Genomic DNA, 5,265 nt, shown 5'->3' on the forward strand with positions numbered 1-5,265 from the left:
CATTTGTTCACATAAATAAAATCAGACTGTCGTCAAATGTTTTCCCTGCTAAGATTTTAATACATACTCATTTTAAAAGACAACAGTTCAGTTTAAAAGACTACAAATCCTCTGGTGTATGTTTCCAAAGAATAAGATAGTTGTCGCAGAAATGAAGAAAAGCAGATGATGGCGTGTTTGTAAATCTGCCTGAGAATGAATCATCAAAAGTTTTTGAGATAAAAGTGCCTCTTGCAGGGTCCTTCAAAGGATAAAGGAATGATTTTCTAGACACCTCCATTTTGGGTAGCTTTATTTATTTATTTATTTATTACTTTTATTTATTTTTATTTTTTTATTAAAAAAACTTTGTTTTAACATTTCATTCATTTTTGAGACAGGGAGAGACAGAGCATGAGCAGGGGAGGGTCAGAGAGAGGGAGACACAGAATCTGAAACAGGCTCCAGGCTCTGAGCTGTCAGCACAGAGCCCGATACGGGGCTTGAACTCACGAACCGTGAGATCGTGACCTGAGCCGAAGTCGGTCGCTTAACCGATTCAGCCACCCAGGCGCCCCACTTTTATTTTTTTTAAATATAATTTATTGTCAAATTGGCTTACAATACCCAGTGCTCATCCCAACAAGTGCCCTCCTCAATGCCCATTTTCACCCATTTTCCCCTCTCCCCCATCCCCATCCCCATCCATCCTCAGTTTGTTCTCTGTATTTCAGAGTCTCTTATGGTTTGTCTCCCTCCCTCTCTGTTTTTCCCCCCTTCCATTTCCCCCATGGTCTTCTGTTAAGTTTCTCAAGATCCACATAGGAGTGAAAACATATGATATTTGTCTTTCTCTGATTGACTTATTTCACTCAGCATAGATTGCCATGCACAGTATAGCTGTTTTAAGGCTTCGCTTTCCATAGCATTCTCCTCACCTTGAAAACAACATATGGTCTCCAGACCTCCTTGCCACCTGAAAAATGACTGTGAACAACAGCCAGATCTTTCCTGTTCTTTATAGAATTTTTTTAAATGAACGTTTCTTTCTCCTCCATCAGCCTTTTCTCGTGTGAAGTTTTATATGAAGAGAGACATTCTCTAAATCATTCGTTCAAATAAATTTATCAAAAATTGCCTCAGACGTACCACATAGTCATAGACATGTCGGCTCAGAAACTCTATATTAACATCTAAGAAATTGCTGCCTCTGCTCTTTTTTGAAAGAATAAAATAGGATTTAATATCACGTTCAAGAATAATTCTGAAATGTAACTGATGGGGAGGACATAGGTCTGTCTGTTCAGCCATTTTGTTTGAAGGCCTCAATAGATTAGGAAGGCAGGAGAAATGGGTTTTAGAATTGTCTCTTCATGAACTTACTGTGTGGCCTACATTTTCTCTCCTGGAGTGAGGAACACATTAGTCTAAAATAGATGATCTTTACAGTGTTTCCAGTCTTATGACCTGACTTTGTTTTCTATATTATCATCATATACTATGTTCATATTGTCACCTAAGAATTATTTCAGTTATTTATTGCTGCATTACTAACCACCAAAAACTTAGTGGTGTAAAAAAAACGAACATTTTATTATCTTTCATGATTCTTTAACTTGGCTAGGATCACCTGGGTGATTCTTCTGGTCTGTGGGATGTTTACTGGGGCTGTTGGCATCTAAAGGCTTGAATGGGCTAGAATATCTAAGATGTCTTGTCAGTTGGTGCTGGCTGTTGGTCTGGAGCTCAGCTGGGTTCACTGACCTTGATTCTCCTCAATTCAGCTTCTCCATGTGGATCAGGATTCTTTTTTTAATTTATATATGTATTTAAAAAATTTTTTTAAATGTTTTATTTATTTTTGAGACAGAGAGAGACAGAGCATGAGTGGGGGAGGGGCAGAGAGAGAGGAAGACACAGAATTCTTAGCAGGCTCCAGGTTATGAGCTGTCAGTACAGAGCCTGATGTGAGGCCTGAACCCATGAACTGTGAGATCATGACCTGAGCTGAAGTCGGCCGCTTAACTGACTGAGCCACCCAGGTGCCCCTGGATCGGGCTTCTTACAGCGTATTCTAACACAGTTTCAAGTGGCAGAAAGTGTGAGTAGCCAGTTCTTTCAAAGTTTGGGCTTGTAAGTCCCAAAACATCATCTATGTTGCATCCTATAGGTGAAAATATGCACAGGATTAGCCCAGGTCCAAAGAAAGGGGAACTTACCCCTACCTCTTAGTGAGCTGTGGCATATGTACAACAGGAAGGGAGGGAATTGATGGTGGCCAGATTTGAAAGCTTTAGTGCCTCTAAAAGAAGAGGTCAGAGAGCTAGCTAGCTTGCTCTCTTCCAGCCATGGGAGATCTAATGAAGTCAGTCCTCTGAAACCCAGAAGAGGGCCCTCAATAGGACTTGATCATGCTGGCATCCTGATCGTGGGCCTCCAGCCTCTGGAACTGTGAGAAACAAATTTCTGTTGATAAGCCACCTAGTTTATGGTGTTTTGTTATAGCAGCCTGAGCTAAGCCAAAGTGTGGCCAGGATTCTTTGGTGTAGTTCCTTAGAAGGAAAGCCATGTTAAAAAAAAAAAAAAAAAGACAAATGGTCTGACATGTATCCAGCACGTAGTCATGGGAGAGGGATAGGGTAGCCACAGGGACAACTCTGTTCCAAAAGGGGGCAGAGAGGAGGTGTATAGCAATTTTGGAATCAAGTTGGCCACATGCCACCCTTTCTGTTGACTCAGAGAACAGGAAGTACTCTTTAATTTGGGTTCTGCTACTGGAAAGTAATTTTCTGTGGCTTCTGGGTCTGCCTTCTGGGTTCTGGGTCAACCCTCTAAGTCACACTACGTTTCCCACAGGAAATGGCACATGCTTGCATCTGAGTAGCACTCTCAGCTTGATTTCTGCTTCGAAGCATCTTTTTATTTTGAACTGTCTTTGACCCATTTAGCCAAAGACTTTGTAAGCTTCCTACATACTTCCTATGTAACTTGTGTTTCTACACAACTGTATTTCAAGTTAGGATCTGCTCCTTTAGACAAAAGCCACACTTACAAACCCCCCTTCTACCTTGTGCTGAGACAGAGTGCTATAGGAGGAATGCTTTTAAGATTCTTAGTAATCTTATGGTCTCTCAGAAGATCTATGAGGAAACAACTTCAATATTTCTGAGTTTAACGAAGGGTCTTATAGCCACATTATTATTTTATTTTATTTCATTTTATGTTATTTAATTTTAATTTTGTTATTTTAATTTTATTTCCAGTGCAGTTAACATACAGTGTTTTAAGTGTACAATGTTAGTGATTCATTGCTTACGTATAACACCCAGTGCTCATCACAACAAGTGCCCTCCTTAACACCCATCACCCATTTAACGCCCCCCCCCCCACTTCCTTCTGGTAATCCTCTGTTGTCCAAAGCTAAGAGTCTGTTTCTTTCTTTGCCCTTCTCTCCCCTCCTACCCTCCCCCCATTCATTTGTTTTGTTTCTTAAATTCCACATATGAGTGAAATCATATAGTGCTTGTCTTTCTCAGACTGACATTTTATTTAGCATAACACTCCCTAGCTCCAACCGTGCCATTGGCATAGCCACACTCTTAATCCAAACTTTACCCTGAGGCCGCATTTTACTGGCAATGTTATTATCTCATTTTAAAGACGAGGAAGCTGAGGCTTAGAAGGTTATGTGACTTCCAAAAACACATACTGCCAATTTCCTCTCTTCCTGAAATCCAAAATCGAATAGGAGGAGCCAGAAATAGAGAGGAAAAATAAAAAGAAAATAAAAAAATATAAGGAAAATTCTGTCTCTAATACAAGTTCAAAATGCTGAGACCCATGAGGGAGAAAGAAGATCAGACAGGCTTCTTGGAAAAGGCAGCACTGGGTTTGGACAAACATGAAATGGGAGGGAAGGACACTTCAGGCAGAGAAACCAGAAGGGAGAGGATTGGATGGGATGAGGAAGAGAGTCTACTACTGAGATGCAGGGGCCTTTCTGGGATGGATAGTGGCCATGGGGATGATAGTGAGGTATCACGAGGCATATGACTGAACGTGTAGGGTTGGGTGAATTTTGGAACTTGGACTCCTAGACTGAAGACGTTGGATTTAACCAGAATTCAGCGGTTTTCAGCATGATCTGTTGGTTCTACTTGTGTACATTATCATTCACACATCTTTACATGTTCTTTTTGTAGTCCAGTCTGAATAATGAATATGAAAAGAGTTTAAATGGAAGCAGTGTGGCATAGCAGTTGAGAGCCTGAATTCTAGACTCAGGCAGACCTGAATTAAGACCAAGTCTACCACCTACCATTTGTATCTCTTTGGGAAATGATCTTAGCTTCTAAGCCTCCGTTATCTCACATTGAACTGAAATACCTATCTCAGAAGTTTGCCATGAATATCACATGAGATAGTATGTGTAAGCCACTTAGTATAGATTAGGGCACGTGGTAAATTATCAGTAAATATTGTTATAAATGATTTTTATTGGGGAGCCTGAGTGGCCCTAACCCCCAATGTGACTATATTTGGACATAGAGCCTTTAAGAATGTAATTGAGGTTAAGTGACGTCAGAATGGTGGAGCCCTAATCTCATAGGACTGGTGTCCTTATAAGGAGAGGAAAAGATACTAGAGACTTCTCTCCACACCTGCACAGAGAGGAAAGGCCATGTGAGGTCATAGTGAGGAGGTGGCCATCTACAAGCCAGAATGAGAAGCCTCATCAAAAACCAATCCTGACGGCATTTGGTCTTAGACTTCCAGCCTCCAAAGCTGTGGGAAAATAAATACTTGTTTAAGCCCCGCGGTCTGTGGCATTTTGTTATGTTAGCCCTAGCAGACTAATACACTGGTTAATGAAAATGAACTCACTAATAAATAAAAGAATGAAAAACTGTATTCTTTTGTACTACACTTGATCTTAGCCAAAAGGCCGAGAATCGATGAAACTATTCTTTTGTATTTTAACAATGTCACAGAACTTTCCTTTTAGCAAGACAATAAAGATTTTTTTTCCACCAGCCTAGACAATGGTAGTTGAAGCACAAATATTTCATTGCAGCTTTAGAAGTTTATTATAAAATCTTATGAAAACTCATGTTACAAAATTTAACATAGCCATATGGTGTTAATATGCTGTGGATTATGTGTTTGTTGGGGATGAGTGTGTGGTGAGGAGAGAATCGTAAATAAAATATGATAAACAATCTCTCTCTTTAAAAAAATTTTTTTTTAATGTTTATTTTTGAAAGAGAGAGAGAGAGACAGATTGCA

General features: G+C 39.9%; 1 pseudogene; it reads right to left on the reverse strand.

The window, feature by feature from the left end:
* Positions 1–4,812: 4,812 nt before the first annotated feature.
* LOC111561617 lies at positions 4,813–4,936 on the reverse strand (annotated as a pseudogene).
* Positions 4,937–5,265: the final 329 nt, after the last annotated feature.

The sequence above is a fragment of the Felis catus genome, chromosome B4, assembly GCF_018350175.1.
Source record: "Felis catus isolate Fca126 chromosome B4, F.catus_Fca126_mat1.0, whole genome shotgun sequence".
In the NCBI taxonomy this organism is placed as follows: Eukaryota; Metazoa; Chordata; class Mammalia; order Carnivora; family Felidae; genus Felis; species Felis catus.